The sequence below is a fragment of the Colossoma macropomum genome, unplaced genomic scaffold, assembly GCF_904425465.1.
Source record: "Colossoma macropomum unplaced genomic scaffold, Colossoma_macropomum, whole genome shotgun sequence".
NCBI classification, from domain to species: Eukaryota; Metazoa; Chordata; class Actinopteri; order Characiformes; family Serrasalmidae; genus Colossoma; species Colossoma macropomum.
Window position 1 is genome coordinate 95,979 of NW_023495565.1, and position 12,940 is coordinate 108,918.

A 12,940-nucleotide genomic window follows, 5' to 3' on the forward strand; every position below is an offset into this window, starting at 1 on the left:
TAATGAACTCCACTCACTCGCTGCACTGTATGCTGTAAGCCTTGCCTTTTGAAGTACGGACTGAGCCATAAAACTGCCACAATATCAAGTTTAGCTCAGTTTTGTCAATTTTTGCTAGATTAATATTAATGTTGTTTTGTTCCAGCCAGTCATTTTACAGCCCTTTTTTGTTTGGCGAATGGTATTCCGTTCATTTCTGGCTAATTCCAGGTTATTTAGATGTTCTTCTGTCACAGCTGCCAACTGAAAAGCTTGCTCAGTGGTAAAGACAGTTTCCAAATTTAGTGTAGTCTCATCTTCAGAGTCTGACCAAATTGGCTGTAGGTCTAATGTAATCTTAAAAATATCCATTTTGTGTTTGTGCGCAAAGTAAGAAGTAAAAATGTTCAAATGGCTTTAGCGTCTCCTACAGCTGTCAAAGTCATTGCTTAGCTACGGTGTCTCAGTGCAGAGATACAGTGTTTGTGAAAAAATGTGCTGTTATGGCAAAATAACAGCCCAGTTAGAATGCTTCTCATCCAATCAGCTTGCGTGGCCAGAACTAACTGTTGTATAAATTTATATATAGAACATATTAATTGGTACATAAAATCCATTAAGTGTAACATGGGAAATACTGCACATATAAAAACATATGATAACATTCAATTAATTATATAAATAATACTTACATATTCAAAATAAAAATGTTATTTACCATACATTTTAGATTGAATTAACATTGGAAAATTATAAAAACACTTGTCATACCTCAACTGCCAACACTAACAATGCATTTTAGAATAACAAACATTTGTCAGCACTGGAGTCCCAGTTACAATTTCAATGTTACTTACAAAATGAGTGCCCAGAGATCTTGTTCAGCAAGAGTCTTTTAACACTCCCTTCTTGTTCTGGAAGTTTATCATGGACGGACATCACTGTTCATTGACAAAAATAAAGTCTTATTGCAGGGATTCCTGACCTGGAAGCTAATACACAACTGTCTTCACAAAGTCCCAAACTGGAGAACACTGTTGGAGATTATATCAAGTACAAAGAATGCCTTGAAGCAGATATCAACTGCTCCAACAAGTGTTCTCTGCTCAATAGCTTGTCTGTTAACAACAGCAAAAGACTGATCCTCTCCTACAGCTAAAACAAATGGATCAGGTCTGGTAACTTTTGCCTGAGACAGAAACTCCACCATATTAGTACCAACCTGTGGTGAATACAAACACAGCATTGGTTATTTTATAATGGCAGGAAAATTTTATTTTTACACAGACACACCAGCCACTTCATCAAGTACACCTCCTCGTACCTACACTCATTGTTCATTTTATTAGCTTCACTTACCATATAAGTGCACTTTGTAGTTCTACAATTACAGACTGTAGTCTATCTGTTTCTCTGCATGCTTTGTTAGCTCCTCTTCATCCTGTTCTTCAATGGTCAGGTCTCCAACAGGACAGAGCAGGTATTATTTGGTTGGTGGATCATTCTCAGCACTGCAGTGACACTGATGTGGGCAAACAGATGACCAATATTACACCCAGCCAAAGTACATTTAAAACAGAGACACCCCATGTGAATTTGGCTGCCTTCCCTCGTTCATTTTTTTTCAGGCACAACTTTACAGGAACCAGTGCTGCAATGGAAGCATCATCCAATATAAGGATGCTCTCCTTATCAATCTCTTTAACTAAGAGAGATTCAAAAGAGAGAGAGAAAGAGATGAAAGTGTGCTTTAGCAGATGTGGTGGTTGAAGTTATGCATTTCATCATGAATGCCAATATAGATGGTTTAAAATCATATCAACCGAATGCTAATGTCAAAATTATTAGCAATTGTGATAGGAACCGGAGGGATATCTCACAAAGCAGGATTTCTCAGTTTAGCCAGATGAGTAAAGTCTGTCTAAGAGGAAAAAGGCTGAGGGACATTCCTATTGGACAATCCACAACTTTGGGCTTAAGACATATGGCTAACTGAGAAATCATGCTTTGTTAAAAAAAACCCATGGGTCACCATGTACACAACACAAATATAGCCATTTTGTTTACTACCCAAAACCATCAGTCATGCTGCACATGTCTGAGTTTTTCTATGTAATGTTGATGATGTGTATAAATAGTGGTAAATTTGAAAATAAAAAGGATATCTGGTTCCTATCACCACCACTGTGAACAATTCTGACTCAGTTTCCTGAGAACAGAGCATTTCACATCTAACCACACTGAATGTTTACCTAATTAACAACTGAACCATATAGAAGTTTGTGGAATTCCCCTCTTAAGTGGTTTGATTAAACTCCAATATCTTTCAAAGAACTTATGTTGCCAAAGGCTCATCTATTCATTTCATCATAAAGTGAAAAACCTTAAAGTCCATTTTATACTGGTTACTTACAGTCAAACTTGAGATTAAGATTCTCTACTTTCCATTCGCTCAGTTCCTGTTTCATGAATGCAATGTTTTAACCAACAGGCATAAAAAACAGTATTTCAATTTTTTAAATAAATTAAATGAGAACATCAGATTGTTGGCATCTTCATCCTTTAAGGACTTTTTAATCCACTTTTTAACCACTTCAAATGTAACTGAAGGCCAAATTTGCAATGACAATATTAGATATAATAACATTCTTCAAAATAATTCATAATTCATAATTTATACATATTGTTTTTGTAAGTGTGTGAAGTGATGTCAAGGCCTTTGCTTTGTAAAAAGTAAATTAAACCTTTTTAGGGACCCACAGACACCCTGTTCACTTAAAGGGGAACTCCACTGATTTTTTTAAAAATTCTACATAATTAAATGGTTGAGATGCAAAAAAGTCATTCAGTGGTTTGGCACAAAAAGATAGTTTTGTGATAAAGCTTTGGCTTTAAATACATTCGAAACTACTCAATGTAATCCACCGATAGTGGAAAGATGCATTCAGAGTGTTGTAAGGCAAAGCAAACTTATTTTTTTAGATTTACATCAATTTAACCATCATCAATATTCCATGTAAAAATACGTGTATGTTCACTGGTGGTGCTGGATAGCAAATAAATGGCTACATTTGTGTTGTAGACATTGTGACCCCTGGTTCTTATCACCACCACTGTAAAGAAATCTAAGTTTCTCTACAATGGCCTATTCCATGTCAAACCACTCTGAATGACTTTGTTCACATCTCAAAAACAGAATTAATAAGAAATTGGTAGAATTCCACTTTAAGAACAAAAGACTGAAATGCTCAAAAAGGGAGTCACATTTTATGCTTTTCTACCTTTATTCGTGAGCCAAAATACATTAAAAAGAACTTATGTCTAACACATCTAAATATAATCCAAAAACGTAACACTACAGCGTCAAAAACCAATAAATAATTAAAGTCACTTACTTTCTTCAGCTCCTTCTTCTGCCGCAGCCTTTTTAAACCAGAGGGAAACCATGGAAATGAGAAACTGACTTCAGGATGTTACGTTACGTGCATGTTCCCTTTCAGGTCTGCGCTGTCAAACCAGGACCTGGATTATCTGAAACGACCCAGCAAATTACGAAATAACCCATATATGTGACCCAATTTAAGTAACGTAGCCACTGGGTTGTTGAAATAACCCAGCATTTTTTAGAGTGTATCTACATTTATTTTAGCTAATGTTCTAATTTCTGTTTAAATGAACTATTTACACATTCTGTATCTTTGCATATTATGTTTGAGCATATGCAAGTCTAAAAAAAGAATGCGACACCCTTTGGATCTTTAGTAAAGGCAACATGTATATATAAAGCAATATATAGAAGAACAAGAAAGAAGCATTTGAATGCATTAATAGTTTTGTTAGTGTGTCTGAACCACTCGTACCAGTGTAATACACAACAGCAGGCCACCACTTCAGTGTCACTGCAGTGCTGAGAATGATCCGCCACCCAAATAATACCTGCATTGCAGTGGTCCTGTGGAGGTTCTGACCATTGAAGAACACGGTAAAAGGGGGGTAACAGTAAGTAGGCAGAGAAACAGATGGACTATAATCTGTAATTGTAGAACTACAAAGTGCTCCTATATGGTAAGTGGAGCTGATAAAATGGAGAAAGAGTGTAGATACAAGAGGTGGACTTGAAGTTGCCAGTCACTAATAATATCAGTAATGAATTTCCATTGTATTATTTTGTTATTAATGATTAATAGACAACATTGGGATGTCATTATTATGTTCATTCTAAACATCTCTAAACATCTCTATTAAATCTCTTTCAGTGCTAATATGGAGAGGGAAAGACTGAGAGTCCAGCAGAGGAACGTAAAATCCAGCAGCAGCAGTGAATTTCTGGAGCTGGGGAGCGAGCTGCTGAAGAGGATTGAGGAAGAGATCTTCTTCATCCGTCAGGAGATGAGCACCCAAAAAGACACACTCTACACTTTTCTGCTGATGGACCCACTAAGAGAACAAGGGCCTTGAGCTCCTCTGTGATGGAGCCACAGGAGAAAATAAAAACAGAGATGTTGAACATTCTTGACTACAGAAAGAGGACTGAGAGGGTTTTCCATGACCACTACACAGCAGTTGTGGGAAAGAACATCCAGAAAGGCATGGGGAACCAAGGGATGGAGATGTTGGAGTTTCTGGAGCAGAGGAGTGAGCTGCTGAAGAGACTTGAGGAGGAGACCACCACCATCCGTTAGGAGATGAGCTCCCAGAATGAGATCTTTTACACTCTGCTCCTGATGGAGCCAGAGAGAAGGTGCAGGGCCATAGAGATTGTCTGAATAATGAGCTCCTTTGTGGAATATGGAAAAACCTTCATGAAGAACACTGAAAAATCTCCTTGGGACCAAACAGAGAGTAAGAGGAAGGAGCAAAAGAGGACTGCAGAAGAAAATCACAGAGCAGTCTGTAGAAAGAATATTAGGATCCTTGAAGGAAGACCACCAGCACTGCTGGAGAGGAGAAGGAGAGTGATGGAACAGACAGATAAGGAAAAATGCAAGAAGATTGGGAGACAGGAAAGAGATGCTGTTTCAGTGAAGAAGAACCATCAAGAGGATGAGTTACTAAAGGAGGTGGAGAGGTTGACAGCAGAGAATGAAAAGCTGAGGAGTGTTTGAGAAAAGAGAGAGTGAGGGAGCAGAAGTCAGAGAAAGAAGAGAAAGCATGGATGGAAAAAGAACAAAAAACTGGAGGGGAGACTTTGAAGAAGTGAAAAGTCAAAAGAAGGAGCGCAAGGAGAGCAGTGATGGAAAAGCAAAAGAAGAAGAGAACATCCAAACAGAACAGCAGAAGAACGAGGAGAAAGAAACAGAAAGCCCATGGGACTCTGAGGAAGAAAGGGACGTTTCCTATAGACACGAAATGGAGAGAGAGAAAGAAAGTAATGAAAAAAGAGAGGAGAAGAAACAGCCAAGAAGAGATGCTCAATAACATCCAGAAAAGCCAGAAACAGACCTTCCTAACAAAGAGAGCAAAGTGGTTAAGACAGGGGCAGTCACACACAGATCTGAAGAATCAGATCTGTATTGCAGCACCTGTTGCAGGAAGCAGCTGAAGCAGCCAGGCAGAGGGAGGTGAACAGGAAGGCTGAAGAGGCTGAGGTGGAAAGGGAGCTGTTCAGGAGGAGAGGAGAGGAGGCTAAAAAGCTAAAGATAGCAGCGGGACATTTGATGAAGTTTGTGAGAAAGACCTATCAGAGAGTGGTAGACTACGCCACACAAAACAACCTCAACAGTCCCTACCAGCAACACCAGCTGAAGAAGCTGGGCCAGGAATGGGAGAAGACTGAGAATGAGCTGTTGGGAAAGCTGCTGGAGAAAAGGAGGAAGGCTAAACAGGCCCAATAAAGACAACAGAAGAGAAGACAGAACATCACTGCAGAGGTAAGTAATCTGATAAAGAACACATCACTGTCGGGAGAAAACCTACCTCCAAAAAGTAACTTTTAGGAGATGAAAGAACTTCAACTTTTAATGTAAGTTAAAGTAACAAGGTTTTCTTTTCATTTCAATTGATCCATTCAACATGAAATCTTCACAAACCACAAAGAGCAGCTGGTTATATCTGACAGTGATAAATCGTTTCACTTTTAGGTGTCTGTGCTCTGATGAGCCTCTTCAAAGGTTACTCAAAAATCTAAATCATGAACATTACTAAAGAACTGCCCCCGCATTTATCATCACTCTAAGGGTTAAAGGGTTTCAATCACTTACTTTTTCCAGCTGTACATAGACACAGTGGCGGCTGGTGAAAATTATTATAGGTGGGGCTGTTTGTGAGTCTGGCTCAGGAACAAGTACAGTAAAATTAGCAAAAAACACTAAAGACAAAATATTAGGAATTTCTAGAGCCGAATAATGCGTTAACATGGCTTCATCAAGCTAGCCGAGCCTTTCTGTTGTACCAATTTCGGGATTACAGGAGAAGCCTCGCACGTACGTTTTACTTTTTTCGCTAGCCTGTTGTGTGATTTTTATGCCAGGTGAATGTGGGCCAAGATCTTTTACGTGCAGTTTCTCCACCAAAGTTCTTCTTTCAAATGGATTTTTGAGAAGAGATCTTATTGATTTTGGGGGCAGCTGAAAACCTGTGTCTTGAGTCATCATTGTTAACAACGTCAGGTGTCCATACTCCACCACTGACTCTGCTTGGGGCGATAAATGAAGCACCCTTTAGGCATCAGATTCGAGGACGCTAATTGGCTAAATTTATGTTGTCATGTACGTATCCTGTGTCAGCAACGGTCAGCAACTGGCTGCGCTGCTGCTCTGACCGGGTGATATTTCCAAAGCCGGTTTATGAGTTCTCTGCAAGTTTTCTTATATTTCTATCGCTCCAAAAGAGAGAGAGGGAATGAAGAGGAAGTAAATTTCCGACATCATATTTTATATATTACAAATGATTGTGCCTTTTAACACACTAGTACTTCATACTTTTGATTATTTTTAAAATGTTTATTTTAAAAAGAAAAATTCCACCACGGAGGGCGGCGTGCTAGCGCCCTCTATTGGCCAGCCGCCCCTGTCTGCAGGTGTAGGTGTATGTGCGGTCCTCTGACATAGGCATCCAGGTAAAGCGGCAGATGTTTGGAGGCACCAGCGTGACATTAGCCCTCCGGTAGGTCTCTAAGGGCGGAATGAGGTAGACAGGATTGTTGGGATTAGTGGTGCCCGTAAGGCGTCCATCTTGTTTGAACTCGCAGAGCGGCCCAGGGATCTTGTCGTTCTCGGGGAATTCGCAGTCCAACTTCACATTCTTCCCCAGGTAGGTAAGACAGGATGATATCTGAAGGCTTCTAGGAGGGTTCCACCAGGAGGAGTTAATATCCAAGAAGCTGGGTTTCTGGTAGCTTGATGATGCAGCAGTCGGTCCAATACAAGATGAAAACACTAAATATAGAAGTAACATTGGGCATACAGTGGCCAACATAAATAAAATCTTTACTTTAACCCTTACATCCCAAGATCCTATATTTTTCTTGTATTTTATATTTTCTGACATTTCTGTAGTTTTATGTACCATAAATAGTCATACTTCATTTTACATAATATACAATACATACGCAATATCCTGTAGAATTAAAGAGGCTGCTGTTTTTGTTACTGTACAGAAAATTAAATCTTAAATGATTAGTCTTAAATGATTAAGACTGATGTATGTAAATGACCTCTGTACTGATTGGCAGTCCTCCTGTGGCTCATTGAAAATGTAGTAGGTGCTGAAACATTTCAAATTCAGAGCGAGCAATTCTGCGGTTTAAATACACTTCATGAATCTGATGTAAACACTGTAAAAATGATGCTCATTGAAACTCCAATAGTAAATAAACAACAACAACACAAAGCGACATATGTGAGTCTAAGTTGGCCATGGAGGAACGTTATAAAAAACATATATAGGCCTTTAAAGAGCTGTGCAATTTCGAAATCTCTGCAACTTTGACACTGCTTCTGTAGATTTACGTCATTCCAAAGTAATTGCAATTACTTACCAGCAGAGGGCGCTACAAACCAGTCATAAAGCTGACGAGCAGAGTCAGTACAGCAGAGGAGAGTTTTCAATTTTGACCTACATCTCAGTATATTTTATGCGTTACTAGCTACGGTATATTTGTTTACATCGGTATAGTGAACTGTTGGGTAGCAGAGGTGTAGCCGAGCGGTGGCCAGGTGGCCAGTGTCATTCTGAAATTAAGTCTGACCGCCCTTTAGGCCACCCCAGTTATGGAAAGTGAGACAGTCGGTCATCGTCAATAAAGTATCAATTACACTTTAAGGTGAAAATATGCCATCAGGGTAGTTAAAATAATGAGTTATTAAAGTATGGTGATGCTGCATTTGATAATTAGCATATTTTGCTGTGATGGGTTCATTTGCTGAGGAAATGGGCGAATGTGCACTGGGTCTCTTTATGAAGCATTCTAAGCAATGGTAAGATGAGTTAACCATTAAAAATGATTTGATCAGTTATAATCGTTTATCAGTCTAACTAATAATTTTTTTTAGTTAAATACATTCATGTGCTGTAGGTTACCTTATACAGCTCTGTCTGGTTAGCTTTCTAATCATTAGACTCATACATAACCTGTAGCGAGGGCAGTCTAAAGTAATAACATCTATGGTCTATATGAAATATTTTTCTAAAAGTTGAGGTTGTACTCTATAAAAAAGTGATGCATTTAATTTACTTAAAAAAAATCCTCATGAATGACTAAAATATGATTAACACAGCTTTGTCTTTCAATCTTTTTGTGCAATAATTGTATTATATGTGGAAATGATATTAGTTATGTGTAGAGAAAAAAACAAGGCATCCCTTTTTATGTAATTATAATACAGTAATGCAGGGGTGTCCAAAGTCCAGACCCAGGGTCAAATGCGGCCCGCAGACACATGTTAGTTGGCCCTTGGCTTCTATTTTAGAGTGTGTAATTACGAACAGACATGAACCAAAGCATGGACCTTACAATAAATATTAAGGGGAGGGCAGAGAAACTAAAGCAACTGCAAGCTACTCGGGTCTCACAGCACCAACTTCTTTTCAGAGCAAAACTCTGACCAGCGTGAACATGCACACAGTGTAACTCTTCTGGTGGCAGATTTATATTTGTGTAATCTGGTGTCAGCAAATTCTTCGATTAGATTGCCATCAAGACACTAGGTTCGATTAATTGCTCTACATAGTTGTACTTTTATATATTTTGAAAATATTAAAAAAATTGGGTTATTAATTATTTGTGAATATTTTGGCCCTTGGGTATTTTGACATGGTCCAATCTGGCCCTCTTTGAAAAAAGAATTGGACACCCCTGCAGTAATGCAGCAATTTTAAATAGTGTGCTACTCCAGTAAAATAGAAGAGTAATAAAAGAGTCTCACCTGGCCACCCCATTTTAAAAGTTCTGGCTGCACCCCTGTTGGGTAGGAAGTGAATGCATGTAGTTCAGCAAAATTTTGCAGTGCATGAGTGTAGAAAATGTAGGTCACATTTATACAATATTTATCATTTAGCACTTAACACATTTAACACACTGTTTTGCCTTACAAAAGCCTGCATGAGACTCCAAGAGCTTAGTGGAGTATTCAGTTACTACAGGGACTTCAGTGCAAAGCTGAGGCTGTTCTTAGGTTACAGAAGTGTGTAATAAAACTTTGTGCCAGCTGGTGGGCCCTGGCCATTTCAGGGTTTAAGAATTAATAACAAAATGGAGCACAATTCAGTACAGTCTCAATGTTCAAAAAAGTCACACAAATATTATTATTATTATTTATTCCAATGTATCACATAACATATTGCAAAACAAACACTGTCTTCATTACAAAAATATCAACCAAACATAAAACTTTCATTCACCTTTGTCACGCATCCATGTTCTTTGACCAACTTTCAAAAACTTGAACACAGCTTTGAACAGAAAGAAGGTGGCACACAGTGTTATTTACATACTAAGGACTGGATTTTGAAATTTTGAAACAGCAACAATATGCAGTACAGTAATATTATATTCCTAGCAGAAACTACTATTAATAACCGTTAACTATATTCTTATGTTATGCTCTATATCGATTACACCATGATTGTATTCATTGTAACCTTAGAAGCGGATTCCACTAATGTCTTTAAAATGTACGCATTCTTTCATTGTTGAGAAGTAAATAGTCATTCAGAGTGGTTTGATGAACTACTTTGTGAAATACTTTGTTGTAGAGAAACTTGCTGACTCTGATTTCTTTACAGTGGTGGTGCTGATAGGAACCAGGGGGTCACGATGTCTTCAGCGCAAATATAGCCTTTTTATTTACTATCCAAAACTACCAGTGAACCTACATGTGTCTTCTTAGTGTGTTAGTGTGGTAAAGGTATGGGTATGAGTATGGTTAAATACTGTTAAATTTCAAAAAATAATTTTTCTTTGGGCACAATTTTGTCTTACAAAAGCCCACATGTACTTCTGTTCCCTACTTGTTTCATTGAATTTTTTTTTTAATGTATATCCTATCATGCATGAGATCCTGCATTTACATTTCGGTACTTCAGTTTTTGACAGCTGCCACGTTTTCATTTAAATTTACAGCTTTAAATTTATCCGTTAAGCAGTGAACATAAGATAAATACAATGCAATACAAGTTTTTTTTGAGTCCATACAGACTGCTTTGACTCTAGACTTCTTTTTTCAATTTTAAAAAAAGTATTGATAAAATCCACAAATAGGCACTTTCCCCTGGAAATACAGTGTACCTTTAAAACATATTTAAACTTAACAATTAGACCTTAAGAAATATTGTATCTTAGGGTAGATTTACATTGTTTGTACCTTGGGGGGACAAAACATTAACTTGTACACTTTTTCTTGTATTCTAAAAACATGACTAGTCATTGAGAAAATTCTGTAATAACCATATTATTACACTGTAGACAAAATTACAGTATGTTTATCTGTAGACAAAATTTACAGCAACCTAAAACTGCCACCATGAAGTTAGTGTGAATTTACAGCAGGCAGGTTAAAACTATACTAAGAAATAATTCAGTACAACACACCCAGTTTAAAGTTTCTTAATTGTTTTATGGAATTGGTCAGTGTGTCAGGTGACGGTCAGCTGAAGAAAGCCCAGACTGACATATTCGCCTTGATGTCAGCCAACTGCATGAAGTGACTCACTTCAGAGATTGTTGGTCTCTAATGAAGACCTCTTGCTTGTTCTATAAAACAAAATAATTAGCATATTCACAAGAATTTACAGGTCCAACAGAATCAACAACTGGGAGTGTTCAGGGTGATTCTGAGATTGGGGCACCTTCCATCACTGAATTTAAGAAGACATGCATCTAACATACATTACCCTATCTCAGGAACAACATATATGTATATATATATATATATATATATATATATATATATTATATATATATAAGGTTTCTTTGCTGACAGCGGCTTCGATGAGAAACAGGACTTAATCACTGCTGAATAAAAAACGTGGAAATTGTTAACTGTTTCATAACAAGATCATAATGGATTTCCAAGTGACCTGGGACTGATTCCAGAAACATTTGATAGTTTTCTAATAGGCAAAGGTGTTCTACAGGAAACTTGTGGTCTCTAATGGTCACAATTAAGTCAATTACCATTGGAAAGGGTTTAATTGTAATGTATAAAACTATCTTTTTGCAGCAACGATTTTAGCACAGAATTACCAAATACAACAAATGTGGTTAACTAGCATCTGTGCTAATGATATGAGGGCAGGGGCAGCGCTAGGCCAGTTTTAGAGGGAATTTAACCCCCTAAATATTATTTAGCCCCCAAATTAATGTACATTATAGTTCAAATCATCAACAGTATTTTGTGTTTTCTTGTTTTTTTTTTTCATTATTGAACTGTGTCATTGTGTTTCCAAATTTACAACATACTGTAACAGCAGGGCGCGAACTGGGGGAGGCGCTACTGCTCTAATCAACCACTGCCTCTGCGGTGCTACCAGAGATTTACTAACATAACCATGTCAGCTCAGCCAGCCATATCAGACCTTGCAAGTTGTAACCCAGTCATATCAGACCTGTTGGAGGGGCTCTGGGAAGTAATGTCAACCTGCAACCCCTGAAGTTGTGAAAGGATTTCAGCAATAAGCATACTACAATAAAGATTGGGTCTCATTCAAAACATCTAATATCTGAATCAGTAAGTAGTTACAGAAATATAGATTTGTGCAAACTGTGGTCAGTACAGCTGGCTAGCAAGTTTATTAAGTATCAAATTAAAAACTTAAAAAAGCATAGAGAGCAACTAATTAGTTGAAAAGCCATTAATATGTATTTCTAATTAAAAGTAGTATTGTAAAGCATTATAATTAATTTTTCTGTAAACAAATGGCAAGGATCAGTACTAACTACGACTGAGATTAACAGGCCACCCTTAAACTGATTTCATATATCTACAAATAGTAATGTAACAAAAGGTAACATTAAGCATGACCGCATGGAGCTGATTGAACTGTTGATTTGTTTAGATCTTTTATTTAGGATACCTAACAGTATAAAATTATAAAATGTACTCATACTTCTTTGGAAAAAACAAATCTGTGGCTCAAAACACACAGTAAAAGCTAATGGGTAGTTGCTTATTAATTAATTAATTAAACTTGAAATACTACAAGGTAAAAACAAGCATCACCAATAAAGAAGTTTTGCATAAGATTGTATACTTTACTCACTCTGGTTGAAGGCCATACTATTCTCCTTCCAGGTGCTCCCCTGATACACTCTGCAGGTGTAGGTGTACGCCCGGTCATCCGACATAGGCATCCAGGTGAGCCGGCAGATGTTTGGAGGCACCAGTGTGACATTAGCCCTCCAGCGGGTCTCTATGGGTGGGATGAGGTGGACAGGATGGTTGGGATTAGTCGTGCCCATAAGGCGTCCATCCTGTTTGAACTCGCAGAGCGGCCCAGGGATCTTGTCGGTCTGGGGGAATTC